The 14,219-nt window shown below is 51.3% G+C and overlaps 1 protein-coding gene across 1 annotated transcript in view; it reads right to left on the bottom strand.

Moving 5' to 3' along the window:
* The window catches only part of SLIT1 (slit guidance ligand 1), a 152,436-nt gene that overhangs the window by 109,064 nt on the left and 29,153 nt on the right, over nt 1-14,219 (bottom strand).

Here is a 14,219-nt window from a genome sequence, read left to right as displayed (position 1 = left end):
CTCCAAAGCCCTCCCTCAACACCCCGCTGCACTGGACTCACGTGCAGAATCCCCTAGGACAGCAGTTTCTCAACCTGTGAGATCTCGACCCCTTTAGAGAGAGTCGAAACGACCCTTGCACAGGGGTCACCTAAGACCATCGGAAAACACATATATAATTACATATTGTTTTTGTGATTAATCACTATGCTTTAATTATGTTCAATTTGTAACAATGAAATTGGGGGTCACCACAACATGAGGAACTGTATGAAAGGGTCGCGGCATTAGGAAGGTTGAGAACCACTGCCCTAGGAGCTGGAGAGTGAGCAGCAACCCCATGACAAACGGAACCAGCATGGGAGGCCGGGGCGAGTTTGATGCCTTGGGAACCACAGCAACAGTGAGGATGCCCAGGGGGCAGCGGTTTCTTGTTGAGCATCAGGGAAACCCTGGGAGACAAAAGGCCTCAAATCTGACATCTGAGCAGAGGCAAGTCCAGGCGGGACGCATCCGGCACCTTCGCTCAGGAGCCCCTCCGCTCCTCCACAGCTCTCCCTGGACGCCTCGCTCCAGCCTCACACTGACCGGCTCTGTCCCCAGAGGGGCTACTTGGCCACATGGAGGGAGGGCTGCAGAAGGACATTTAAACGCCACTGAGGCACCCTGAGTCCTGTTTCTGAAAGTGGCAATGACCAGGTTGGGGGTGGGTCTTCAGCTAAAAACGCCTCCCTTAGGCATCTCAAGACATAACCCTTTGTTGCCTGCCCTTAAGAAAAAAACCCCGAGAACTGACACTCCATGCCCTGGGGAGGGATGCCCAAGGGAGGGGTAAAAAAGGGGTGGTGGCTGGCGAGGCACTTCCAGACCCTTGGGTGGCTTCTGAATTTCTGGGGTCCTTGGGGTGATGGGATTTCATGTTGGATGGGACTCTAGGGCTGGCTAGCCTGAGGCGTCAGCATCTGCATTTGGCATTGGTGATAAAGAAAGAATGGGGACACACGAATAAATCATATTCTGAAAAATAAAAACAACCCACCTCATTCTCAAATGAAAATTAAAAGCAAACCGTCTCTGTCGGGCTTTGCAGAGTGCGGCGGGCATGGTTTGCGCACCCTGAGGGCTGCTAAAGCTGCAAAGTGAGCAGAAAGGAGCGTTTGAAAAAGCTCCTAATCTCACGCTTGCAAGGTCTGGAGCACATTCTTGTTGTATAAAAGGCAACGCCGTGTCCTCGGGCCATAACGTGACATGCCTGGGGCGGTGGCTGAGAGAGGCGCCTCACCCCCACCTGAGCTGATATTCACAACAGGCTGGGGGATTGGAACAGACTGAACAGGGCCAAGTCCTCCCTGTCAGAGTCAAAACGGGTAACTGTCAAAGCCTCAACAATGCCCGATGCTCTCCGAGTTAAATGAGCTGTAAAGACCAGCGTCGTCTAACCTGGTGCACGCAAAGGCCGAGGAGAGAAAGAGGAGCCTTTTTGCTGATTAAGCTCCAGTCCCCTGGGTCAGCCTTAAAAACAAGCACATTTTTATTTTATTTCGTTAAAAATAATGTTTTTCTCCCCCTAAATAATACAGGGAATTCTTTACAGAACCTCGCAGTCGGGAAACATTGGGCATCAACTGACGCGCGGTGTCTTCACAGCTCACGTCTCTTGGTGGAAAGAACTCCAGCGTGTTTGCTGTCTAGACCCAGATCCCAGCATCTCAGTCCCCTCTGGTTGCCCAATTCCCGTTGTTTGAAACAACAACAACAGAAAATCAAACTACAAATCAAGAACCACCTCTGGAAATTTCGCTTGAACCTGTTCTAAGGATGGAATAAGGTTAAGAGGCTGGCAAGCGGGTAAGGGAAAGGCAAATGCTTTCTTCCTTCCCCACATTTCCTACTGTTAGAGAGACGAGGACTGACCTATCAAGAAAAATAGAAGCTTAACACTCCTTGATGGTTTACCCCACAGAATGTGGGCCAGAATTCTTATGTGTTCCTTGCTCAGCAATTTAAAGGAGTTCCTTTTTCAGATGATATCACCGAGTCTAAGCAAGATTAAGCAACTCCCCCAGGTCAACTAGGTAGTAAGTCGCTGAGCTGTAGCATTTCAGAGTCCAAACTTTTAGCCTCTGTGATGCCTGATCCTCAACTCTGGTCATCCCAGCAGCACAAGGGATACCTGGCAAGTGCAAATGGAAACTGTACATACCAGCCCCCTGCGGGCCTCCCGGTCCCCTGCACCTTCAGTAACGCACAGCTGGCACCGGCATCACCTCCACCCTCAGCAGATGGTGCATCTCAGCGAGGGACGCACTCCTGCGGGAGCCCAGGGGACAGAGCCATTTGCAGTCTGTGGTCAATGTTCAAGCGGCCAGTTGTCCACAGCCTTCCCAGAGGGCATCTGAGTTCTCACACCACGTCCAGCTGGCTGTGAGAGATGCTATTAAAAATCATCGATAAGTGAGTTCCGGCCTTTGTTCGCACCGTTTCTGTAAAGACCTGCCGAAAATGATTTTTTGTTCTTTGTTTCCCATCAGCAGAGTTAATGACTTGTAGGAACTGACTTGTTTTTTTCCAATTGCCTTTAGAGATTCCGACACCCAGGTGTAGTGACCCCTTTCGACACATCTACAACAGGAGATGGATAGCATGGGGAAGTTTATGTTTGAACAGCTCTGTCATTGATATGTGTGTATTTGTCCCTGTGACATATGATTTTTAATGGTTTTATTCACGTTCCTTTTTCTTTCTTTCATTTCATGGGCACTGGGAGGGGAAAAGCCAGGCTACCAAGCAGCCATCAGATTCTCACAGCTGACGCCCATCACCCACTTGAGAAATCAGCAACCACAGAACCACCAGTCAACACTCCAGCCAAGCCCTTCACCAAATCTAATTCATCCTAATATCCCCGCACCCGACAAATGACCGCACGCAGCAGGCCTGTAATACGCTGGACGGGTGAGTGAACCCATCCATCCAGGGGAGGAAGCCAGCCCCGGGTTCCCACTGCCAAGCTGGGGAAGTGATGCCCAGAGGAGGGCTGCCTCTCAGCCAGGCAGCAAGGGGAGCCCTTCAGAATTCCCATCTCCTCAGACACCTAAAACCAGCTGCTGCTTCGCAAACATCAGCCAGGAATCAGATGAAGAATCCCGCCCACAGCAGAAGCCTAGAAAGCGAGGTTCCCATGTGTCCCCATCAGATGCAGCAACGCTTTAATAACACTCCAGACCCACGCCTGGGGACAGGTGTGCCCTTTCTATCCTTCCCTAAAGGTTTCCTAAAGGTTATAAAGAGGAGAACTGGTCTCTCTCTCTTTTGCTCGCTCATAAACAGATAAAAAGTCATGTTGCTGTTTTGTTTTATTTTCTAAGAAAAGAGTATTAACTTGATCAAAAACAGTTGGTCTGTGACGGAAAATTCAAATTCCCACCGACAAGCCACCATTCTGGGCTCCGGGATGTCCCTGGTTGTTTAGGAACCTCATGGAAGCCATAAAAGTCCAACTACAAACTGCTGAATGGCTTCCTCCCAGAGCCCCCAGTAATAAATCCTGTCCCCTTTGAGAGCTGACATGTCCCTGGGAGTCTCCGAGAAGAGGTGGGCAGGCGAGTTCCGGGCGATGAGGGGTCTCAGAGTCTCCATCGAGCACAGCGGAGGGCCCGAGGTGGGGGGTGGGGGTCTCTGTGTGCTCATGTGGTACCGGGAGGTGACTCCCAAGAGTTGGCTTGGGTGCAAAGCTTCTCAAAGGTGAGTGCCCTGGGGTGGTACCAACTGTGCAGGCAAAAGTGTGTGTGTGGCAGGGGGGGTGGGGGCGGGTGTTCACAGGAGGGTCACATCACCCCTTCTTACTCATGAGCAATGGACACCTTGAACCTCTGTCTGGGGCACTGGCTCCTGCAGAGAACGCTCTCCTCTCCGGGGCCCTGCGTGCATTTCCCTCCCAGCCCTCTCCCCTGGCCTCAGCCCTGGGAGTGAGAACATCTCAGGGAGCGTGAAAGAGTGGCCCCTGTCCCCCTGCCAAGGGGATGTCACGCCACCAGAATTTATGCGCCAGCTTTCTTGTACCAGCTTTTCCCAGGTTTCCTCCCCACCCATTACTGCCCCATTAGTTGCCATGTGTTTCCCCCTAACTGTCACCAGTCCACACTGCCTCTTTGTTGCCCTGCAACGTTCTGGCCCGCCCTCCCCAACAGGGGCTGAGCTTAAACTTCCCATTGTCAAGTATTTCCTCGCTCTCTCCTGTCCCCCCTGCCCGCCTCCGCCAGGGCCCCGAGCCTTTAGTAGGACACACCCGCCAAAGGGCATTCTCTGCTCTGTGTGCACAGCACGAGTGGGCCCCCAGTTGCCTGGCGCCCCTCATCCGCCGCGAACACACTTCCCCTTCTTATTGGTATTCAGTCCATACCTTCCTTTCTGACCTTCCCTGCGTGGCCTCCTAGATCCACCGACAGAAGGCCCTTTGTTGAGGGAGCAGAGGGTGTAAACACCAGGGCTCCGAAGACAACGCCTCGACTTCAAAGGAGAAATGAGTCATTGCTCATCGCTGGGGTGGGGGGCCCGGGAGAGCGTTGAGCACCTCCAGTCTCAGGACAAACCTTCTGTGTCCTTTTACGGATCAGACGCTATTTCCAAAGCTATTCACTGATTTCTATTGTTCCAAGTTTGACTCCAAAACATGGGCCAGAATCCGGGGTCTGGTAAATATTTTGCTCCACAGTTTGCTGGAAGCACTTTGCTGGAAAGGATAACTTCCAACACTGGCTCAGGCCCGGGCCTTCCGGGCTCTCACGTCTGCCAGCTTCTCGTGTCTGCAAGCAGATCATCCATCCCAAACACCATGTGGACCCGGCCTCTCCCCAGCTCACGAGTCCTCCCAGGGTCCCTGATTAGACAGCTCTGCATCTAAAAGCACCGAACCCATCAAAGCCAGGCTCCCCCATCCTCTCAGACACACAGTCCTGCCTTGAACTCTTCCAGGGACCAGGTGACAAGCAGAGCAGCCCACCACAGAATAAGCCTGCCTCGCACAGAACAAGATCCACCTCCCCACACCTTCCACCACGGTACCCAGTTCTGCTTCTGAAACAAATCACTCTCTTGTCCTGTTGACAGCCCTTCACATAGATTTGAAAATTACTCTTCGAGTTCCTGTCCATTTGTTTTCATCACACCAAACAGCCCCAGGCCCCTTGGCTGTATCTCACATGAAACAGTTTCCACGCGGCTCCTGATGTTCGCTGTCCTCCTCCGCAGCATGCTTGGTGTTCTCCCCACAACCACCTACCACAAAACACAGAGCCTGGTACTGAACACTGTTCTCTGGATGTGCTCTAATCAGCACGGCCTAGCACAGGCCTGTCCCCTCGCCTTTATTAATTCAGCCTAAGGCGACATTCACTCTTTCAGCCACTTTACCACAGGACTCATCCTCAGCTTGAAGATGACATAACAAGTGCTGCCAAACCAGGCCCCGCCCATTCGGCGCTTTCAACACCATCTTCATCCTTATCAATATTTAATTTCACCCAGTTCCTGGAGATCTTTTTCAAGCTTATTTCCGTCGTTTTGGGTATAATGGCCACCTCTTTGTAGTTTTGTGCCACCTGCAAATCTGCTGAGCGTCCCTTCTGTATGCTCATCCAATTCATTAACAACAGTGATAGAACAGGGTCCAGAGATGCTAATGACTTGCGCAAGGGATCCCAGCCAGACGGGGACAGAGCCAAATCTCGAACACAGGCGTCCTGGCTCTCAGTGCTCATTTCCATCACACTGCGCCAAAAGGCCCAGGACCCCTCAGCGTGCTCGCTCCCCACCCTCCACCACCCCCGCCTCCTCACTGGTCCACCCTGATTGTAGACAGGAAAGTCTGGCTTCCCGGAAAAAGGCTGGGGAAACTGCCCCCTCGCTGAAGGATCCTGGGTTGTTCAATGGGAGCAGCTTCCTGCAGCTCTAGCTCTGGGCTTCTCCAGGGAGTCTCTTGAGTAGTCGCCCAGCAAACCAGGATTGAGAGGGCCTTTCTCCAAAGATTACACACAGATGGCCAACGAGCATATAAAAAGATGTCATCAGAAAAATGCAAACTAAAACCACAATAACATATCCGCTCATACACATTAGGACAGCTACTATCAAAAACACAGGCAGAAAGTAAGTATTGGTGAAGTGGTGTACCCACTAGGGAAAACAGTATGGCAGTTTCTCAAAATATTAAAAATAGAACTATCATAATATCCCACTTCTGAAGATATATACAAAAGGATTAAAAAGAGGGTCTTGTAGAGGTATTTGCACATCCGTGTTCATAACAGCATTATTCACAATAGCCAAGAGATAGAAGCAACTCAAATGCCCATGGCAGATGAATGGATAAACAAAATGTGGTGTATGCATACAACGGAATATTATGCAGCCTTGAGAAGGAAAGAAATCCCTTCACATGCTGCAGCATGCGTGAACCTTGAGGACATCATGCTAAGTAAAATAAGCCAGTCACAGAAAAGACAAACACTATCTGATCCCATTTATTTGAGGCGCCTAAAATACTCAAAGTTACGGAGACAGGAAGTAGAATGATGGCTACCAGGGGCTGGGGTGAGGGAACTGAAGAATTGTTTGTGAGTACAGAGCTTCAGATTTGCAAGATGAAAAAATTCTGGAGCTTCTTTTCATAATAATGTAAATATACTTAACACTACTGACCTTCTGATGCCAAGATCACCTGAAGTCCCAAAATAATAAAACCATGTGTATGTTCTAGGAAGGCCTTTTGATAATAAGAGCCTCAACATGAAAGCTAAGATTAGATTAAGTAGAGATCGATCAAGAATTCATAAAGAAGGTAATGCACCCTACCCAAGTGTTTATTTCTTTAAATCTTGCACTTAATAGACCATGAGTCTAAATGTAACGAGTTATAATTTACGTTAATATTCATGCCAAGTTAATCTAATAGAGAGACCTACATTATAGTCAACTCCTAAGGAATGCATTCTGAGAAAGAGGCTGTAGAAATTCTTCTTCCACTTATATGAAGTCTCTATCTCATTTTCCATTCATAAAACCAAAGAAAGAAGAGGCTGCAGGAGCAAAACTTTCAGGCAACAGGCTAAGCTGCCTGCCAACCCGAGAGTGAGCTGAGGCAAAATATGATAAGGAGCTCTGCCTCCCACAGAGAAGACAGGCAGGCCCTGCTCTGAGACAGGAGACCAGGCGGCAATCAGGCCCTCACCCCCTGCTCAGCCTGGAACCTCCTGCTGAGGCTGAGGAGAAAGGAGCCAGAGAAGCCCACTGGCCTGGGGCAACTCATGAGGACTTCCAGGACAGCAGACTGTCCTCTTCGTCCGAGTCGCGTGGCTGGGTAGGGCATGCCCGACCACCCCCCGATTCCAGGATGACTATCTGGGTGAGGATGGCATTCAAAGCCCTTATGCTGGGTGCGCCATACAAATCACCCCTAATCTTCACAACAGCCCCAACCCCTCATTTTACAGTCGAGGAAATAACGCAGAGAGGTTAAATAATATGCCCAGAGTCCCATAGCTAATCAGTTAGCGTGATCACTGGAGGAAAGAGAGGACTCGGTGCCAAGGAGCTAACTCCAATCTGAAGAGCTGGGAGAGGTGCCCAGCCGCCCTTCTTCAGTGTCTGCTTGGGGCTGGGATGGTGTGTGTACTTCACTCCACAGCCCCAGGCAGGGAGGGGCCCGGCTGGGCTTTGGTCACTGAGGAATGCCGTCCTCCAAAGGGAAGACCATGTGGCAGACGGGATAATGGCCCCCAAAGAAGTCCACATCCTGGCCCTGGAACCTGTGGACATCACCTACATGGCAAAAGCAGCTTTGCTGATGTGGTTACATAGGAATCTTTTCCCGCTTCCCCTGCCGGACTGGGCAGGGACCCAGGCCTACCCGTGTCCTTGTTTCCCCAGCACGAGGGGGTTTGGCAGGGCCGGCAAGCGATGGCGGACATTGTCCTGACGGCCCGGGAGGAGCGTCAACAGTGCCTACGCTTCGTGTGGGCCACCAGTTCCTCCCTCCCTTCTCTGATTTCTGGGCTCGAGGCTTTCCCGGTCTGTGTTGGGCCCCAGCAACTGCCTGACCTTTCTCTGCTTTTCTCTATTTGCAAATGTTCAATATCATAGCAAAATTATTTAGGTAACTTTTGAAATGGTTTTTAAGACATCCTCACTCCCCTACAACTTTTTCACAACAGCCCCCACCACCCCACCTTCCATCCACGTACGCCTCTCTGTTCAGAACCTTCTGGATGCCATGAATTCAGTTGGCTCCATGCTGATCTTTGTAACGCTATAGGAGGGGACGGCGGCTTTTCATTCCTTGGAGCCTCTATAAAACGTCCCCAGCAGGGCTCATTCTCTGGGGTGACCCATCGCCCGCTCTTCCCGGCAGGCTCCACCGAGCCTTGAGTTCCCAGTATCTGTGAAGGCCTCTGAGGCACAGGTGGGGGTGGGGGGTTCAGGGGCCAGGGGCTGCGGTGAGGACATCAGTCCACGCTGGGAATGTCAGCCGCTCTGGCACAGGGATGTCAATCTGTGGCCGGCCGCCTCTCCCGCAGAGGTTCCTGGGCCAGCCTGGTGGGACTCTGGCCTTTTTCACTTGAGCCTTGACAGCTCCCATGGATTTAATGATTGGAAAGCACTCTGCGAATCCAGGGTGCTCCATAATTGATGACTCATAATCCCCAAACTGTTCTCTGCACGGAGGCAACGCTGCTGCCCTTGGGAGGGTCTTTGTTAGTGTGGCTCTCACACCAGAGCCAGGCTGGGTGGAGGCAAACAGGGGCTCTGCCCAAAGAGGGGTTCCCTGCTAAGACATGGCAACATGCTGGGGCATCGCTTCTCAAAGTGCGAGCCAGATAAAGAGGGGCTTGATGATCGTGCAGATTCCTGGGTCCTTCTCACCTACTCACTCAGGTGCTCAGACAATCGTGCCCTGGAATCTGCATGTTAAACTCCCCCAACTGCCTCTCACACACACTCATTTGAGTTCTGATGGTTTAGAGGGGGGTGCAGGGGTCTGGGGTCAGGGGCCTGGGTTCGAGTCTCAGCTCTGATCCTTACTGCCTGAGACCTCAGCAAGTCACTACACCCACAAGATCTAGGTATTTCCCTAAAAAAGTTTTCAAGAGTTTCCGGACATGGTGCGCATGAGTGGGTTAAAGGGACTGAAAATCCCCCTTTATGTGTCTGACCCAGCACTTTCCCAAACCCGACAACCGGGGAAGCTTCTCTCCATCATTCACGCCAGAAACATCCCACAGACTTGGTGTCTCATGAGACCGAGCTGGGGAAACTCCTTTCTGGGAAAAGAGAAGTCTGGAGGGCGAGCAACAGCATCTGAAGGTGGCGGGTCTGGCAGGAAGGAGGCCCCGGCAGAGAGAGGGGAGGCCACAGGCGCCCCCTCCCTCACGCTCGGGCCCTCGGCTGGCTCAGTCCCGCAGATCTGCTGCCTGGAGTGGACATGGCACAATAGCGGGGTCACCTTCCTGCGCCGGGTAATTTCCCGCGGAGGCAGGACATCCATTTTTAACAGCTCTTGGTTTCAGCAGAGAATGCCCCCCCTGCCTCTGAGGGGGGTTGGGGACCAGGATGGGAAGGGAGGCTTTGTTCTTCTGACCAGTGCTGACAGTTTAATTAAACCCAGCTCGAGACGGGGTCGGCAGGGTCAGGCATTCTTCAACAGGGCTCCTGCGGAATATCACTTCCCCACCTCTCCAGCCACCGGGGCCCTGTTAATGAGTTATCCCGGTCCTTCCAGCAGGGATATAAATAAGGGGAAATAAATGCCCTGGGCTGCCCTTCATCACCCACCCCACCCCTTCCGGGACCAGCACAGACACAAAGCTTGATGTTGTCGGGATGCATACTGGTTTCAAGGCTAAAAAGAAGCCCAGAGGAACTGCGTGTCCAGAAGCAGCTTCCGGATGAGGAAGGGGATGCAACCAGCAAGAAGAGGGATATGAGGCCGAGGGAGAGCCCTCCTCAGACACTCATGGGCTCCACACCCAAACGTGGGCTTTGCTGCTGTAAGGGAAGCAGTCAGGTTCAAACACATCTGACACCTGTGGGCATCCACGAAACAACATCCCCACATTCTCAGGTGATGCAGCTGACCCCACAGCCAGGTAATGGACCACCAGGGTATAACCACCCCCCGCAGGGGAGCCGGGTCCAGCCAGGAAAACATCTGCCCCTCAGCCCACTCCAACCTGCTGGGAGTCAGAGGATGGCAGGTAGCTCCCAAACCCTCACCTCGGGAGAGGCAGTGCCCCACCAGTCTCTCTCACAAGCCGTCACCCCAATAGTATTCAGCACCTAGAATAGTGCCTGGTCCATAGGACGCCCCCAGGAACTGTTGGATGAATGGGTGAGCAAGTGGTGGGTAGATGAACAGAGGTGGATAGGGGAGAGGGGAGGAGGGAAGGCGTGGAGTGCGGTGAGAGTTGGGTATATGGGCAGGTTTATATGTGGGTTGGTCGGTGGGAAAGAAAAGGGCGAATGGGTGTGGGGCTGAAAGGGTAAATGGGCGGTCAGTGGGTAAATGAGAGGAAGAATGGGTAAGTAGGCAGATGAATAAGTGGGGATTGTTAGATGGGAGAAGGGGTGGGAGAGCAGGGAGGACAGGGATAGGTGGATTGACTGGTGGCTGGTAGATGGGTAAGTGGGAGTACAGGTGAGTGGGAGTCGGGGTGGGGGTGGGTAGATGATAGGTAGGTAGATGGGTAGGTGAGTAGGTAGTGGGTGCAGGTGGATGGCTGGTGAGTAGGGGGTGGATGGATACGATGGAAGGACGAGCTTTAACGTCAGACAGACCAGAGCTTACATTTGCCTCAGCCCCTTGGGCATGTCGAACCCTCTGAGCTTGGCAGATTCCCTTTGTCAACTTCCTGAGCCTGTGCAATGGCTGTCCCAAGCCACGCTCCAGCTGCTGCCCGCACACCAGCCAGCAGGTGCCTCCACAGGTAAACCTAAGCCTCTCATTTTAAAAAAGCCTGTTGGGGGAGGTTCCTGCAAAGCGAGAGGATGGCTCCGAGTTAAGAGAAGTGAGGCTGAATCACACAGGAAGTGGAGGCAGGACCTGACAGTGGACCAGTGCCCAGAGGGAGGGTGTGGGATCACCTTGGGCGCCTCTTCGAGTTGGGTTTGCCACCCTCTGAAGCAATTCCCATATGGATTCATCTCACATTTCTGAGCATCTACTGTGTTCACACCCGACATGAAAGCAGGTTATACCTCTCTTGAATCCCACAAGAGCCTGAGAGGTAGATGTTATCTTTATCTGATAAAAGAGCAAATGGGGCTCAATGGGGTTCAGGGAAGCATTCCAACACTACGCATCTGGCATTCACTTGAACTCAAGCTACAGAGGCTTCTCGTTGCTTATAAAAACTGGGAGGTCTCCTGCCATAAAAATAATGCATGCTGCTTATAGAACATCTGGGAAGCACAGAAAAGAAAAAGTCACCCAGCAACAACCCTGTGGGTATTTACAATCATTTTTATGTGCATTCTTTAGAGTGATTTATTTCGTGGTCATATTGTTAATACAATTTTGCATCCTGGCTTTTGATATCACAAACACTTATCTGCATTACTTATGTCTTTCATTAAGGCCATTTTTGATGATGCTATAAAGATTCCATCAAGTAGATACAGCATAATTCACTTAACCATTCCCCCAAAGTTAGACATTCAAATTGTTCCATATTCTTTACCATATTTGATATTTCAATATAGAAACAATCTACATCTCAGTATTCTACATAATGCTGCAAGGAACATGTTTGTGCCCATGTTTTATCATTTCTCACGATAGATTCCCAAACGTGAGATTTCTAGGGCATGGGTTAAGCCCACTTTCAGGCTCTCTAAGGACCTTTGAAGGCCTGGTCTTGAATTCCAACCCTATCATCAAACTGCTCTGGGGTCCAACACCAATCGCCTCTCTGGGCCACAGGTTCTGCACAAGGGAAGAAATAGACTAACCCAACACCAGGGGCAATAACCAGTTACAGGATTTTAACTCCTGGAAGCCTCACAGACAAAAGCAACCGAAATGTGGACCGCACCACCTGACATGCTCTGTGACCACACCTTCCCCTGAACATTTGGTCTCAGACTCGGTTTCATGCTGATTTAGCATAACGGCCTCTGCAGGAAAGCCCATGATTCGCTCCAGATGGAAAGGATTAGTAATGGGTCTCTCAGAGCAGAGGGAAGGTCAACAGGTGACAGACCAGAAAGGAGGCACTCCCTTCCCCCTTCCCTGCCTCCTAAGGGAAGGGCGGGCTCCATATATGACTGCAGGTGACCCCACAAGCCCCTACACAGCTCATTGGCCCCGGCGCGATCTCTTGACCTAAGGTGAGCCAAGCGGATTCTTTCCCCCAGAAACCTGCGGTTGGACCTGAGACATTGGAGGGTCTGAGCTCCAAGGTCACAGAACGCAGGAGGGGAGTCAGCACTGTAGCCAACCAAAGGCAGGTGGAGCTGAAATGCTGCCGTCAGCCCAGGACACTGGTCTGCAGGGATGAGTAGAATAAGGTAGACATTAAGAAAGGACTGGAAATATCTCTCACTCACGCCCAGTCCCAGCTGTACCTCACTTTGTGTCCTAGGGAGCCAGTGAGTCTGCTGGTTGCGCCCTTACACTAACACCCCACCCTTACTGTCTGTTTCTGGAACCAAGAGTGTCTGAGTGCTCCTCAGCCAGACCACTGGGAGAGGGAACAGAGATGTTCTGAAATGCCTGATGCTCAGGTCGATAAAATGGGGGTGGAGGGGTGGGGCAAAGATGAACAAGGTAGATAGATAGATAGATAGATAGATAGATATGTGAAATATATATATATATATGTATATCAAGCATGTCAAACATTTTACATGCTTGAGATATAGATATACTGAACAATGGAATATTATTCATCTTGCCATTTGTGACAACATGGATGAACCTTGAGGGCATTAGGCTAAGTAAAATAAGCCAAACAGAGAAAGACAAATACTGGGTGGTATCACTTACATATGGAATCTTAAGGGCTCGGGGGTGGGGGAAAAGGGAGAGGTTGGTCAAAGGGTACAAACTTTCAGCTATGAGATGAGTAAGGTCTGAGGCTCTGATGTATAAAAGGGAGAACACTGTATTGCATAACTGAAGTCTGCTAACAGAGGACGTAAATGTTTTCACACACAAAAAGAAGATAAACATGTGAGGTGATGGATGTGCTAATTAACTCGATGGGGGATTCTTTCACAATGTATACATACTAGTATATCAAATCACCACAAAGTATGCTTCAAATAGCTTACAATTTTATTTGCCAACGATACCTCAATAAAGCTACAGTTTTTAAATAAACAAATTTTAAATAAAGTAAATGAAGAGGGTCAAAACAGGGGCCCAGAGTTTGGCAACGTTCCACTCCACACAGGCTCTGACCCTGGGTGGTGGCTGAGGGAAAGGAGCCCAAGCGGGCACATCTGCCCAGAGAGCGAGGGCAGCAGCTGGAAAGGCTGAGAGGCTTAGGAGGAGGGAAAGTGCAGAAGGAGACCAAGAGAAGAGACGTTCAGGATGAATCGTGCAGAGAGAAGAGCTGTGAAAACGCTGCAACAGCCAGTGGGAGAAGGGACGGGAGGCACTGGCGCTGCTGGGGCCCAGGCCAGCCGCCTGCCCGTGAGCAGCAACAGCATGGACCTTGTGCGCCAGCCCATGGACCGCACGTTACAGAGATGTCGCGGGATGCATCTGCCAGGAAGGGTTCTGTGCCTTCAGCAGTTAAGTAAAGAAAAGAAAAGCGCACCCCCTGCGTGTGCCTGGCACCACGTCACAGACAGCCCAGCTCTCGCCCAAGGGTGACAAAGACAGCCACGGGGTCATCGCTGAGGGTCACTGTGAGAGGCCTCCCGGCCAGGAGGACAAAGAAACAGAAAGTGACCAGACTAAAAAATTAGAGTTCCATCTTACAGACAAGCCTTGAAGGCAGAATCGGGTGACACATTCTGGAGACCACTGGGCTCATCAAGAGGCCTGGAAATCATGACAGAGGTGGGAAGAACGGGCCCCTCAGCACGCAGGTAGCCCCAGGTGCCACCTCCCGTCGAGCCCCTACCCCTCAGTCTCACCTGCATCACTACTGCTTCTTCCTCCGCGAGGTGCTGCCCGGCAAGCGTCAGGAGGGACCAGCTGCCCAGCATCTCACACGGTGCAATGGTGTTTCAGGTTT

Source organism: Myotis lucifugus, unplaced genomic scaffold, assembly GCF_000147115.1.
Source record: "Myotis lucifugus unplaced genomic scaffold, Myoluc2.0 scaffold_66, whole genome shotgun sequence".
Lineage (NCBI taxonomy): Eukaryota > Metazoa > Chordata > Mammalia > Chiroptera > Vespertilionidae > Myotis > Myotis lucifugus.
Note: the sequence above shows the minus strand (reverse complement) of the source record. Positions and strands in the feature narration are given on the sequence as shown.